At 40.1% G+C, this 16,240-nt stretch overlaps 1 pseudogene; it reads right to left on the bottom strand.

Annotated features, from left to right (window-relative positions):
* The window catches only part of LOC139309996 (zinc finger protein 850-like), a 247,364-nt pseudogene that overhangs the window by 80,806 nt on the left and 150,318 nt on the right, over positions 1-16,240 (bottom strand).

Genomic DNA, 16,240 nt, shown 5'->3' with positions numbered 1-16,240 from the left:
TGGCCATAAGCTTGAAATCCAGGGATCCCCGTTTTTCTAGGCTGCCCAAATTCACTCTGTGAAGTGACTTGTTCTGAAACAACCAGATGACAATATTCAGGTCCACTGCCAGGTCTCCCTTTTCATCCAGATAGAGTCCGTCTATGGATATATTGTAAAATTCAGAGTTTTCAAGGAAGGAATGAATCTGGAATGGAAAACTTTGTTAATGTTTAAACAGGATATCCAGGCTTCCTTTGTGAAGCTGCTTTATTCATTTAACAAGAGGGAATTGAAGGATCCATATTCATTTACTAAGTTGTTCAGGAGACAATTCAGTAACCTTTTCATTGTAGCACTAGCTTACTTTTAAAATATACCTGTAATCTGAATAAATACTGTGAGATATGATGAAGAGGCAGTTTCAATATTCTGCAATTATTTCCATGAAAAATACAATAGTATTGAAGGAATCCCTATATTATCCATTTCTGGTGGCACAGTGGTTATTTAACATTTGTCTATGGGGATTCATAGTCATCCAGGTCATGATTGTTCCAGAGGTATTTTTTTCAAGAGGCAACTTGAAAAAAAGGTTGACTCAGCCTTCCATCCTTTCGAGGTAGGTAAAATGAGGACCCGGTTGTGGGGGCAATAAGCTGACTTTGTATAAAGAAGAACACCGCTTGGGGGGGGGCAAAGCCCTACTAAGCAGGTATATACAAAAGTATGAAGGCTATTGCTTAACGCATTGTAAGCCGCCCCGAGTCTCCGGAGAAGGGCGGCATATAAATAAAATAAACCTAACCTAACCTAACCTAACCTAACCTAACCTAACCTAACCTAACTGGACTTTCTGTTTTTTCTTTGAAGCCATTTCCTTTCTCATCCAAGAAGCTTCTTCAGCTCTGACTGGATGGTGGGGAATGGAAGGATTTATAGTCCTTGCTGACAGCTGGTCATTTGCATTCTTTTAGCAGGTCGTTAAGGTCACCTGCAGGTTTATCTGTGTCCTCAGGGTCACCTGAGTAGTGCAAATTGGTTTGGAGCCTTCTTGGAACTGTTGAAAGGACTGTGTTGTAGATTGGAGATAGTGTCAACGTCCAAGACAGCGCGCCGTTCAAAGTTGCCACAACGCACCATTTCGGAGTTTGCCACACACGTGCTGGGAGAGGGGGTACATGGGGCACAGATGGGTGTTTAGAGTTTAGAGTTTATTAGATTTCTATACCACTCTTCTCCCGGAGGACTCAGGGTGGTGTACAGCCATATTAAAACACATAGATATACAAAATTTAAAACCAATTAAAATCAAATATATAAAAAATTTGGCCCACAAATTAAAACACACATAGACGCATTATAAAATTCATATTAGGCCAGCCCGGCTTGCTGGAACAGAAGGGTCTTCAAGGCGTGGCGAAAGGTACGCAGGTCGGGGCTAAGACGGACTTCTAGGGGCAGCTCATTCCAGAGGGCTGGTGCCCCCACAGAGAAGGCCCTCCCCCTGGGTGTCGCCAGTCGGCACTGTTTGGCCGATGGTACCCTGAGGAGCCCCTCTCTATGGAAGCGTATTGGCCGGTGGGAGGCTGTTGGTGGCAGAAGGCGGTCTCGTAAATACCCTGGTCCTAAGCCATGGAGCGCTTTAAAGGTGGTGACCAACACCTTGAATCGCACCCGGAAGACCACCGGGAGCCAGTTGCAGCTCGCGCAGGAGGGGTGTTACGTGGGTGTTGGGTGATGGGACTCATGCTGGGAGAGAAGCCAGGAAGGCAAGCCAGCTGCCGTCAGTTCAGAAGCCATCCAGGCCTGAAGAGTACTTGCTGGAGCTGGGCCACAAAAGTACTTGCTGGAGCCATCCAGGGAGCAACCGGAAACAGGAGGACAGGGCGTGCTGAGTCCGTATAGCCAGCTGGCTAGCAGAAGCCAGTAATGCTGGCTAGAAACCCTTTTACTTGTATTGTTCACTAGCTGAGACTCCAGTAAAGAGACCCCTTCTGCTCACAGTGTGGCCTCTTCTTTTGCTGGCTTGGTTTTGAAGAGGTTAAAGTTCAGGTACATAAACATTCTTTGGTCAAATCCCAAAGCCTCAATAAATAGGCCTGAAACTTTGGTCAAGATTAAATATTTTCTTTATGCCAGTAAGGAGTTGCTGAGATGACAGAGAGTATTTTCATCGGAAAAGAGCAGACCCTTCCACCTCCTCTCCAGAAGGTCCTAGATTCACCCCTATACCCCAATATATTCATGTTATTTCCTCTTTCTTGTTATCTATTACTAGATGTCTGGACTAGACATCTTTCGTTTCCTCTAGGACCAAATATGTCTTAATGCAACCTCGACAAATGTATACGTAGTCTAAAAGTATAAAAGCAACACCTCTGTACACCCTTCGGGGTTCAGACAATTTGCTGTGTTAACTGCTGTTTGAACCTTATGCATATTAACCTTTCCTGCATTGAGGTGCTTGGTCTAGTCCCGTGATTTTCCTACAACAGTTTGGAACTGTGACAGATAGATGATGTCATCTCCCTGCCTCCTCTGTTTAAAGAGGGCTGTTCAATTTTGACATAGATGGCCTCTTTAACCCCTCTTTCAGACCAGCGATCCTCTCTGTCCAAAATATGGACTTTATTGTCTTGAAAAGAGTGGCCTGTGTCTTTTAAAGTCAGATCAACAGAGGGGGAGGGATAGACATCATCTATCTCCAATCTATAACACAGTCCTTTCAACAGTTCCAAGAAGGCTGCACGCTAATTTGCACCACTCAGGTGACACTGATGACAGATAAACCTGTCAGGTGACCTTAACGACCCGCTAAAAGAATGCAAGGAAATTTCTGCTAATGTAGCTTTACAATAAAGTAGAAGTATCAATCGTGGTATTGTTCTGGGCTGGCTCCTGAACCTAGAGGTGGGCAGCACTTTACTGTGCTGGTTCTCCTCCTTCCTCAGGGGCTGGTTCTAATTGGTGTTGATGGAGGGAGAGAGAGACCTAGCCCACGGCCCCCATTTTGTGAAGTGCCTCATTACTTTTTGTTACTTTACTTTTATTAGATTTATATACCGCCCTACTCCCGAAGGACTCAGGGCGGTGAACAGGCACAAAAATAAAATACATAAATACAAAAATTTAAAAGCAAAAATAAAACCAGATTAAACAATTTAGCCCGAGACAAATTTAAAACATCCCAATAATTTAAAAATAGATTTGAAATTTTAACAGATTTAAAATTTTCAATTTAAAAGAAAAGGGGGGAAAAGGTTAGGCCAGGCCAGCTTGCTGGAATAGGAAGATCTTAAGAGCGTGGCGGAAAGTGCGCAGATCCGGGATCCTCCGTATCTCCGGGGGGAGCTCGTTCTAGATATGGCTCTGTTCTCTCTCCCTTTCTATTTAATATCTCCATGGGGCCACTGGGTAAGGTGATTCATTAGTTTTGGGTGAGATATCATCAGTATGCAGATGACATCCAGCTGTATATCTCTTCTCCGGACCCTTTGACTGATGCCATGGATGTCGTATCACAGTGCCTGGGTTTTTTTTGGAGATTGGATGGAGTTAAATAGATTCTAAACTCAACCCTTGCAAGGTAGAGGTGCTGTGGGTATTTGGATTCCCCCCCCACAAGTCAAGGATCTTCCATCTTTGGTTCTGGATGGGGTTGCACTGCCCCCAAAAGACCCGGTGCACAATCTGGGGATGCTTGTGGATTCACGAATCGAGGTTGTGGGATTCTGTAGTCAAAACAAAATACTTTCTCTTGGGAACCAAGGACATCCTCACACCTGGTCAGAGGAAGGTGGAGTGATGTCACCCAGCAACCAGACTGTGCCATAATTGGACCATGTGACTGATTTTTTTGAGAAAGTGATAAACTTTTACTTTAATTAGGTGAAAACCGCAGGAGTCTTCAGAGTCGGGTTTCACCAGATCTGTACCAATATGATATATCCAAAAAGCTATTCTTTGAGGAATCTACAGTGTTTTCCCGAAAATACCACCTATTCAGAAAATAAGTCCTAGCTTGATTTTTTGGGGAGGGCCTAATATACACCCTATCCCAAAAGTAAGCCCCAGTGAAGGGCTGGGCATGGCCAGCACAGGAGGCAGCCCTTCCCTTCCCCAGTCAGCTAATGGCAGCTGGGCCCCTTAATTGGAACCCGTGGATCAGCTGAGCTAATTGGGAACTGCCTCTCCTTCTATCTCTCTGGGTGTCTGGAGGTATTTCTTGCACACTTTTACCAGCCCCAGCCCCAGCCCCAGCCCCAGCCCCAGCCCCAGCCCCAGCCCCAGCCCCAGCCCCAGCCCCAGCCCCAGCCCCAGCCCCAGGCCCAACCCCAGCCTCAGCCCCAGCCCTGCCCTGGCACCAGGCAACCTCATAGCCGAGGGCCCCTTGTCGAGTCTCGATCTGGGGCTCATCATACCTAGGGGTGGTGGTGCTGGTGGTGGGGCATCGAGCTGCAACCATCGGAGCTGGCGAGTCCAATGAAAACTGAGGCTGCTGCAGCAGGACACGTCAGGACAGTGCCAGCCAGCCACTCATCAGTAGGCTGCTCTCCTGGCCGGGTCTGGCCATGAGCGGCACCAGCAGGCGATGAGGTGCATGGCTGGCGCGAAGAACAGGGAGGTGACAGCGGTGATGGGACTTCTGGCAACAGTGTAACACAGCCGCTTGTCAGCTATTTGCCCCTGTGGTCATGCATGTGCTTCTAGCCATGCTTCACAGGACTCTGCACCATGCCATCGGCCCAGCCACACCGCTGCGGCTGTCGCATGCCACTGGGACTAGATGTCCCACTGCTGCCACAGCCTTACTCGTTGTTGGACTCACCAGCTCTGATGGTTGCAGCTCCGTGCCCCCCCCCAACCAATTGAGGTAAGACTGTTCTTGAAGGCGTGTGTTCACAAGGTGTGTGGGGCCTCCTGCTGCTTTTGCAGCCTCAATCAGCTGCAAGAGTGGCTGGGATTCTTTGAGACGGCAGCAGGAGGTCACCTGCTGATCAGCTGTTCCATGGACCATACTGCTGGTAAAATGGGCAGCATTCCCCCCTGCCCCCCACCTCCCGGTACATGGGGAAAAAATAAAACCTCCCCGAAAATAAGACCAAGCGCTTATTTTGGGGGCCAAAAAAAATAAATAAAACCTGCTCTTATTTTCGGGGAAACATGGTACTTGCCTCAGAGTTTTGAGTCTCTTACTAGGAACCTGGACAGCTATATTGTTAACATGCCAAATGTCTTACTTGTATGTACTCAAATCAGATGTCTTAATGTTTTATTTTTATTATTGTAATGTTTTCTACTGTTTTTAGTGTTTTCAAATGCTTTTTTTTAAAAAATTTTTAATTGTAATGTATTTTTGAATTGTGGCCACCAGAGTCATTTGCTGAGATGGACAGATTTTGTAATCGAATAAACAAAGAAACAAACCAATAGAAGTGGCTCTTCTGATCTGTTTCCTGTCTGGTATGCCTGAGAAGTCTGACTAAAGAAGATTGCTCCTTTCTTCCCTCTATTTCCCTTATTGATTTTAAAAAATAATTATAAATGAAAATACGTTGTTAAAGAAGGGGAAGGGGTGAGGGGGCTGCAAAAGGGAGAGGAATCGAAATTGGAATTGAACTTACTTTCTGTAGTCAGAATAAATGATCTTTCTTGGAATAGCTGCCCAGTTTTTATAATTACAAAAATGGATTCTTGGCTGTAGGAGAGATGCGTGTAATATAAAAGAAATACCTGCCAAGGCCTCAGTCGTGGGGTTTTTATGCTCTTCCCACCTTCCATCTTTCTCCTCTTGGATTTGGTCAACAAGGCTGCATGTAAGGCTCGTGCCACAGCCCAGATGGTGTTGTAAATGATATAATTGTCTATAGATAGGATCTGATCCTTCATCTGTTGGGGACGAGCCTGTAGTTTCTCTCTCTCTCTGCATCGTCTCCAGACTGTCACAGAAAAGGCATCCTTGGTTTCTGAGCACATAAAGGATTTTCCTTTAAAACGCCCCACGTAGGAATGAAACAGCCTAAACTGGTGACGATCCAGCATTTGCTTTCCCTTCAGAACAAAGGAAATAATGCTATGAATGAAATATTGTGAAAGTACAAACCTCGAGAAAGGAACAGTTAAGTCTGAGAGTATTGTGGCCATCAAGATTTTCCCTGCAGGAGGCCCCTTTATGGTGCGATGTACCGAACTGAGAAGATCCGGTCCTGCATTGATTGAACTGATCTCTGTAGCGTAAAGAAAGACGTTTGCTTTTCTCCATTTGTAATATAAATGAAGGTTTAGAAAAATTGTTGAAACAGTTGGTGAAAAGGTCTCTGAGATCACTGGAGCGATGCCGTTCCTTATCAGCATGGAAGTCAAGACGATCAGAAATTTCTCCCCCTTCTCGGTGTCAATGGCAAGCAGGCCAACCAAAGTCCACCTGAAATGGAGAAGCAGCTTGACCATCCCTGAATACTGGAATCCTTCAGCAGGGAGCATCGGGTAGAAGAAAGGAAACTGAGTTTTATCCCTCAGAACCTGGGAAACAAAATTGTAGCTAATCTGAAAAGGAACAAAAAGTGCTATTTTATGGTAGACCCAACAAGGCCAAAAAGTAAGACACCAATTCTGTTCCTAATGAAGGCTTTGTAGTGTTCCTTGTAGTGAAGATTCCTCTACTCACCCATTGCTTCATGCCCTGCTTTTTTCTCTTTTCTCCTGAAGAGAATTTTTTATTCCAGAAGGAAAGGTCCCCAAATTTGGACTGGGACCATGGCGAGAGTGGATATGTTTGCTTTACTCCATCCTTCAGTGAAAGCTGCATGATTAAAAATGATCTTCTCAGCAGAGACTCACCTGTGGGATTTTGTAGGTGCCCAACATGGATGATATCTGGATGGAGAAACCAGTTTCAATCCCTTCAAGGACAGCCAATGGGCTTCTCTGTCTCCCACAACTGTAGTTGGGGACAGTGGCCTCCCCCTCTGAAAGCAGGTCCAGCAAAGCCTCTGAAGTATGTCCTGCATTGTCAAAATTATCATAGATAGTGTAACCCAGAGTGATGTTGGGCAAGAGATGGGAATCCTGGTTGATCTCTTGGATGGCCAGAATGAAGGATAGCATTTTTGAATGTTCCATTATTGAACTCCTGCAAGGATAATGTATTAAACGCATGCTAGTCAATTTTATTTAATCTGATTTTACCAAAATAGTTCTAATCGGCTTTAGCCCAGGAATTCTTCTAAATGGCCTAGAGCAATGCAGAATAAATGCAACTTAAAAATGATAAGAAACAATAATTTACATTAATAAAACAGATCTGATTATATTTCAAATCACAAAGCAAGTATGTGGCCACTGACCGGTTTTTCAGAATTTGATGACAAATTTGGATGGATTACTTCCTATATCCAAAGAAGAGTAAGAGATCACCCAGTTATCTTCCATATTTTAATAAAACCCTGGGATTCATTCAATTTACATTTTTAAAAAAGGTGCTCAGTGCAATTTAGGTCTGAAGAAATCTATTTTATTAAAAAAATTATTTATAACACAACAAAATATAACAAACACAAAACACGTAATATAAATTCCTTTTATATGTAAATATTAGAGGATGACCATTACAAAACAGTTATAAAAAAGAAATCTATTTATTTTTAGCTTTGGCTTACTTTTGAGGTTGGTCTAAGGCTTATATATTCTCTGTCTTTCTTTCTGTTTATATTCTCCGGTATTGAATATTGGAGTTGTTTGAATGTTAAATACAGAATAAATTCACACTCGGACACAAACCAAACAGAAAACGAACTTTGAATCTTAACAAAGCCAATAGGTTATCGATTCCTATACATTTTGATGTCCACTGTCAAAAGTCTGAAGTTTACATTATAAATCATTATACGATTACGGCATTTATTATCAGTTCAAAATGGGAATCATAGACATAGAAACTCAATGAAATAATAAATGCTGATCTAGGATGCTTTCATATAATTATCAATGAATGAAAGACTCAGAAACAGAAAGGGGTGTCTAATCCATTTTCAATATAGGGAAAAGAAATAGCATTGCTTCATTTTTGTGTCCATGTTCACTTCCATGTATGGGAGAAGAGAGCAGTAACTAATATGCACAGTCCACCTGTCTTTTAAAAATACTAAGGAAAGTATTCTTTTTAAAAATAGTTCATTTATACATTTTCACATTACATACATAGGTACTTAGTGAACAGCGTATTGTCTGGATCATTTTATTTATATATAATAAAACTTTTCCCACTCCCACTTCAAAGTCAAGAAGATTTTTGCTTGATGATTTTACTTGCTAATTTCAAAGGAGGTTAATTAGCTGGAGGGATTAAAATAGATCCCCAAAGGTAAAATGGTAGTATGTCTGGCTGGAACTGCTGAAACAGAAATAGAATTGCTCTAATGCAGTACAGGAAGATTGACTTACCCATATAATCGAGAAGAAGGCCTTCTTTTGAAAATTACTTGATTAAAAAGAGTCTTGACTTCAGAGATTATGCCACCGATGTAAAGGTCTCCTGGTCTATAATGATTCTTTGGATCGCGTTCCTCTCTCTGTAGGGTCAGGAGGCATTTGGCTCTGAGTACAGCCCAGACTCCCTGGGTCCACAGAAGAAGCAGCAGATGTAGCAACATGGTGTGTTCCTGACGGAGCCTCCAACCCTGTGTATAGTTTGAAGAAAATGTGAGAAGGTGAAGTGGAAGAAAGATTTCTTATTTCAGACGGAATCCAGTCAAGGTTTCATTTCTGAAGTGGAGAGGAGAAAAACACTTCCCCAGATTTTCCTCTCTCTCTCCAGACCCATTTATGGATTGCCAATGCCATGGCAACAGCCCTCAAGCCTTTTGTGTGGAGTCAAGATGGAAACATATGATTGCGATGTTTGTGTCGAATCTTCGGAAAGGTTGTTGCAAGGTTTCTAGAGAATAAGCATCAAGACGACAATTAAATCAGTATCATTTGGATAATGGCAATGAGGAGAGAAGCCACAGATGCCTCTGACCTATAAATAAAGATACATATCTTTATATCATTATTCTCATTTATCATTTATTCAACAATAGCATTATCATTAAAAAAAAACATTATTTTCACATATTATATTCTAACATTCATTTTATATTTCATATTTCATTTCCATGTTTTATTATCTAGCCCTTGGTAAAATAAATCCCATATCTTATAACAGGGGTCCTCAAACTTTTTGAACAGGGGGCCAATTCCTCAGTCCCTCAGATTGTCGGGGGGGCCAGACCGGCTGAGTAGGTGTGGCTAGGTGGTCATGTGACTGGGTGGGCGTGGCCAATTTAGCAATCCATTTTGCCTTTATCCTTGCTGTACTTGCTCAACCCAAGGAATCTTTTTACTTAAGACCCCCCCGCCCCCTCCCAAGGGAAAAAGAATGCAAACTTTCTTGCCACTTGCCTAACTCAACCCCTCCAAGATTGAGTGGCTGTGGTTCCCGGTGTCGCGATATAGTCAGATGGTGCCATCGCTGACTATTGGGGGTGAGTCTTTACCCCCCCACAGAGAGGGCTCGCAATCTGGGCGTCCTCCTGGATGCACGGCTGTCTTTAGAAGAACATATGACGGCCGTGGCCAGGGGGGCTTTTTATCAGGTTCGCCTGAACCGCCAGTTGCAGTCCTTTCTGGATCGCGACGCCTTGCGCACAGTCACTCACGCCCTTGTCACCTCCCGACTGGACTACTGTAATGCTCTCTACATGGGGCTCCCCTTGAAAAGCATCCAGAGGCTCCAACTGGTCCAGAATGCGGCCACGCGGGTGGTTATGGGTACAACTCGTTGTGCCCATGTGACACCCCTCCTGCGCGAGCTGCACTGGCTTCCAGTGGTCTTCCGGGTGCGATTCAAGGTGTTGGTTACCACCTTTAAAGCGCTCCATGGCATTGGACCTGGGTATCTTCGAGACCGTCTTCTGCCACCAGTAGCCTCCTACCGGCCAGTCCACTCCCACAGAGAGGGTCTCCTCAGGGTACCATCGGCCAAATTATATCGGCTGGCGACACCCAGGGGGAGGGCCTTCTCTGTGGGAGCCCCTGCCCTTTGAAATGAACTGCCCTCAGAAATGCGTAAGATCTCCGATCTCTGTGTATTTTGCAAATGAAGTTAATAAACTTCATTACAACAGCAGCTTCAGGCTCCTTAAAATAGGCCATTAAAAAAAAGAATAAAACAAACAGTATTTCCTTCAAAATAACTCCTGATCATATGTTTCAGATGACCTGTGAGTGCCTGCCAGCAGGGGAGGCGCCCAGGGAAGGGATAGGAGATCAGCTTCCTTTTTTGAATTATTTGGGATTACAGGGCAAAGTCTTTTAAGCCTGGAGGAGAATTCAGAAACTGATTTGCTTTTTGCCACATTTGTGCATGTGTATACACACACATGAATATCTACCAAAATTGTTCAGCAACCAATTTGGTAGATGTACTTTATATATAGCAAGAATCAAAGCAGTGGGTGAATTCTCCTTCAGGCATTGTACTGAAGTTGCATTTGAATTAGTGTTAGCCAACTTCAGCTGATTTTGAAAAAGCTAGGAGACATGGAGACATCTCCCCCACCCACCAACTTTTAAAGGGCTACTTTAAAAGCAGCCCCTCCCCTACTCAACCCACCAGCCCTGGATCATATGTTAGTGAAAAACATCCTGAAAGGCTGTTTTTAAAGCGTTTTTAAATACTTTCAAAGCACTACTTTACAAGCTGGAAGCTGCTTTTCAAACCAGCAGCAACCCCTCCCCTACTCACCCCCCCATCATGTGGCTGCCCTGCCTGCAGCTGGTAGCACCCTCTCCCCTATTCACCCACCGGCCCTGGATCACGTGGCTGTGAAAAATACCCTGAAAGGCTGTTATAAAAACATTTTTAAAGCATTTTAAAGATTTTTAAAGCACTACTTTACATGCTGGCAGCTGCGGTACAATAACTAACCAAAAGTGCAGCTGGAGTGGATGATCGCTGGAAGATAAGGCCGATGGTGAGGGTTGGGGTGAGGAGCGGGGCTGAATCCCATCACTCCACAGTCCGGATACTTTGCATTGGTGGGCCGTATCCGGCCCGCGGGCCGTAGTTTGAGGATGCCTGTCTTATAATATTGTTTATCTTCTTGTTCTCTAATTTCAAATGTCAATTTACTCATTTCAGTACATTCCATCATTTTCTTAATAACTTCATCTTATGTTGGTATTTTCTCATTTTTCCAGTTTTTAGCAAACACAATTCTAGCCGCTGTCAATACATTCACAATCAAATATCTCAATTCTCTAGTGTATGTTTCTGGTATAATTCCTAATAAAAAAATCTTGGTTTAAAGTCTATGTGTTTTTTTTATCATTTTTTCCAACTATGTGTGGATTTTAGTCCAGTATCTTTTAGCTTCTACACATGTCCACCACATATGGTAATATGAGCCTGGTGTCTGATGACATTTCCAACACTTTTCAGATTTATTCTTGAACATTCTGGCTATTTTCGTCGGGGGTAAATGCCACCTATAAAACATCTTATACAAGTTTTCCTTATATGCTGTTGACATTGTCATTTTATAATTTTGCAACCACAATTTTTGCCATTTCTCTAAATCAATTCCATAACCAAAATTTTTCCCCCGTGCAATCATTGTTTCTTTAACTTGTTCTTCTTCTAATTTTACCTCTAATAAATAACCATACAATTTTTTAATTACATAGTCATCAGGACCCATTAACATTTTATCTGTTAGTCAAGATATTATAGAAACCTTCTTGCTTAGAATGTTCTTCATGTCTAGAACATATTTGCAAATAAGAAAAACCAATTCATCTTTAAATCTTGTTCTTCCGGTTCTTGCTTCAATTTAAGTTCACCCTTTTCATCCAAGAAATTCACTATATCTAACAATTTGTTCCCTTCTAAATGTTGTTAAATGTGAAAATGCTTCAATTGTTGATACCCAGACTGGAATTTTCAAATAATGTTGTTTTTTTAATCTTCTCCCAATTTAATAACAAAGCCTCTCATATGTAGTGTCTTCTAAAATACTCCTGTGCTTTTGTTCCCTTATACCATAAAAAAGCATGCCACCCCAACAACAAGTCATGTTTTTCTAAAGTCAATAATCTGGTATTCCTTAACATTATCCATTCTTTAATTCACATCAAACTTGTCGCTTGATAATAAAGTTCCCAATTAGGTAAACCAAAACCCCTCTCATTCTAGCATCTTGTAACAACTTTAATTTTATCCTTGCATTTTTTCCTTGCCAAATATATTTTAACACTATTTTGTTCAATTCTTCAAAATAATTTTTTCCCAATCTAACTGGAATTGTCTGGAACAAATATAAAATTCTAGGCAATATATTCATCTTAATAGTTGATATTCTCCTTATCAGTGATAATTGTAAATTTTCCCATTTCGCCAAATCTGTTCCAATCTGTTGTTTGAGTTTATTATAGTTATTCTCTTTAAGTGTGCTACATCTTGCTGTCAAGTATATCCCCAAGTACTTAACCTTATTTGTGGCCTGCAACTTTGATATTTCTGCCAATTCTTCTTTTTGTTTTATTAACATATTTTTTGTCAAAATCTTCGTTTTGTCTTTATTAATCTTCAAACCTGCTACTTTTCCAAATTCTCCTATTTTATCTATCAGTGTAGTTATTGATGCTAATGGTTCTTCAAGAATAAAAACCAGGTCATCTGCGAACGTTTGCAATTTATATTCTTCCCTTTGAATTTTCGTTCCTTTTATATCTTTTTCTTCTCTGATATTTCTATTTAGCACTTCTAATGTTAATACAAACAACAGAGGGGACAGTGGACAACCTTGTCTCGTACCTTTCTTTATCTCAATAGAATCTTTCAATTCTCCATTTATCATTACTTTTGCTGTTTGCTTATGATATATGGCTTCTATTGCTTGAATGAATTTTCTGCCAAAGCCCACCCGTTCCATTTGAAGTAACATAAATCGCCAGTTCACATTATCAAAAGCTTTTTGTGCATCTAAAAATAGCAAAACCATTTGCTTTTCAGGATGGGCCTCATAATATTCCAACGTGTCCAGAATTATTCTCATATTGTCTCTAATCTGTCTCTTTGGCAGAAACCAATTTTGGTCAGAATGTATAAAGTTATTTAAATATCTTTTGAGTCTTTCTGCCAGTATTGAAGTAAAGATTTTATAGTCTGAATTTAGCAGGAATATAGGTCTGTAGTTTTTAATTTGTTGTGGGTCAGTATCCTCCTTAGGAACAAGTGTAATATATGCTTCTGACCATGACTTAAATATTTCCATCCTTGACATAACTTCATTCATGACTTCTAACAGTGGGAGACACAGGGATTCCTGAATGTCTTATAGTATTCCGCTGGCAGTCCATCCAGACCTGGTGCCTTCCCATTCTTTTGTTTTTTAATTGCTTCAGTTAGTTCCATCATGGTTATATTTCTCTCTAACATCTCTTCAATATCCTTAAGAATCTGGGGTAGGTTTGCTTTTGGGATTGTTTAACATTTAATATTGTTTAACATTTTCCTCCTCTATGTTTTCTTGTTCATACAATTCTCTATAATAATCTTGGATTTTTTTTTCTTCTCTTTATTCCCATATTTACTTTGTCCTTGGTCATCCATTAGCTGTATTATTTTTCTTGCTTCTCTCTCTTTTTTCAATTTATATGCTAGCCATCTACCTAGTTTGTTGGCATCTTCAAAATAATTTTGTTTAGCATTTCTTATTTTTTGTGCCAAATCTTCTTTCTCCATTAACCCCATTTTATGTTTTATTGTATCCATTTTTATTTTAATATCCTTCTTTTGTGGAAATTTCTGGAGTTCCTTTTCAAATCTCTTATAGTCATCTTCTAATATTTTATAGGCTTGTCTTTTCTTAATATTTCTTTTCCTTGTATAGTCCATTATCAGACCTCTAGCATAAGCTTTCATTGTATCCCAAAGATTTTGCATCGATGTGTCCTCTTTTCTATTCTCTTTAAAAAAGAAAGTCAATTCTTTCTCCATTTTCTACACAAAGTCCTTTTCTTTTAAAACTGTATTATTTAAAGTCCATCTAGATCTTCTCCTTTGTCCTTTCCATTTAACTGTCACCGGGTTATGATCTGCCCAGGTATTTGCTTCTATTTCAATTTCTTCTATATTCAAGGTCAATTCCATTGTTGTCCATATCATATCTAATCTAGACCAAGATGAGTGTCTGTCAGAATAAAAAGTATATTGTCTACTTTTTCCATTTCTTTCTCTCCATGCATCTTTTAAATTTATTTCCTCTGTCATCTTAAAAAGGGATTTTGGAAGAGTCTTTCTACTGTGCTTTATTACCTTGTGCGTTTTATAATCTAATTTCTCATCCACTATACCATTAAAATTTCCCATCATGCAGATATTATCACAGTCCAATTCAATTATTTTAATTTGTAGCTTTCTATAGAAGTCGTCTTGATTATTGTTTGGAGCATATATTGCTATTAAAAGTATTTTCATATTATTATCTATTATTTCTACCATCAAAATTCTTCCATCATCATCTGTGTATATTTGCTCCACTTGAATTGTATTTGTAATATATAAGACAACTCCCCTTTTCTTACATTGTGGCAATGAAGTAAAGATTTTCCCTAGTTTTGGCTGCACCAGTAACTGTTCATGTTGCTTTTTAATGTGTACTTCTTGCAGATAGATTATATCAAACTTTAATTTCTCTAATTTATGAAATACCTTTCTTCTTTTGATAGCTAAATTAAGTCCATTTATATTCATTGAGATCAATTTTTTCTCTTCCATATTCATATTTTATAATTAGGATTTATTGTTCTACTAGATCTCAATTCACGTTGTTCTTTGCCTTCCACAATACCCACTACTGCTCCTTCCGCTTTTTCAATAATTGCTAAATCCTCCTCTTGGAGTTCTGTTAGTGGGTCTGCCTTTTTTGGTTCCATTTCTTTCTCTCTGAGGAATTCTGCTTTAAAATGCTTTAGCTTTATCCATTGTATCTATTCTATATCTTTGCTGTTGCCACGTTAGGACTAATCCTTCTGGAATCAGCCATCTATAACTGACACCTTTTTGAAGTAGTATTTTAGTCAAGAATTGATATTCTCTCCTCATCTCCCTCACTCTTCTTGGTATTTGCTTTAGGACCACAATTTCTTTCCCCTTATACTTCAATGTTTTTTCTCTAGCAATCTGCAGTATTTGTGTCTTAATCAATTTCTTGGTAAACCTTATATGAACTTCTCATGGTAATTTATTGTGCATTGCATATCTTGTATAAGCTCGAAATATCTCGTCTATGCCATCCATCATCTTTTCTTTAGTGATTTCTAATGCTTCTGCTAAAATTCCTATCATTACTTCTGCCAAGTTCTTTCCTTTTTCTTCTTCTATACTCTGAAATCTGAGATAAAATCTCCCATCCAATTAATCCACTCTTATCTTGTTCAACTTCTCCCAGTCTAATGTCAATATCTCTGATTTTCTTCTCTCTTTGCTCCTCCTTTTCCTCAATTTTTTGGAGTCTATCTTAATATTTCAACATCATTTGCTGTATATTCTCCACTTTCTCATCTGTCTTCTCTGTTCTTTGTTCAATCTTCTGAACTACTTGTAGAATCATCTGTAATGTCGTCTCCTTTTCTTTCTCCTTTTCTCTCTCCTTATCCTGTTGTAACATCGTCTGTATAGATCGCTGTCCTCCAGATGGTAATGAAGAAGGCGTAGTTGTGGTAGAGCCAATAGCCGTTACTTTTCTACTCATTCTCTAAGGTGGTCAAAAAAGCTTTAAGCAAATGAAAGAAGAGGCAAAAAAAAAAAAAAGAAAAAAAACCAACCAACCAACCAAACAAAAACTTCTTCAGGTTCTTCTGTACCTTAATCCAATTGTGAATGGAGCAAAAAAAAAAAAAAAAAAAAGAATTACTCCAAGTATCAATAAAATACAACCCCCCCCAAAAGAAAAATCAGAAAGAAGACCAATAAAAAGCAGAAAAACAATCTTCAGGCACTTGTACACCTTAATCCAAATCGGTTCAATAAAAAATATTAATCCACATGGCAATCTCTATATATTTATATATATATAAAAATAAAAAAGACAATTACAAATTAAAAAAAGAAGTTGAAAATCCTCCATCCACTCATAGTCCAATTAAAAATACTTATGCAGGGGGAGGGTATAGAGAGCTATCATTTAAGAGAAAAAAATAAAAAAATAGAAAA

This window comes from Pituophis catenifer, unplaced genomic scaffold (assembly GCF_029215685.1).
Source record: "Pituophis catenifer annectens isolate HBS135680 unplaced genomic scaffold, rPitCat1.0.hap2 SCAF_2, whole genome shotgun sequence".
In the NCBI taxonomy this organism is placed as follows: domain Eukaryota; kingdom Metazoa; phylum Chordata; class Lepidosauria; order Squamata; family Colubridae; genus Pituophis; species Pituophis catenifer.
The sequence above is the reverse complement of the archived record's forward strand: the minus strand, read 5'-3'. Positions and strand labels throughout refer to the sequence as shown.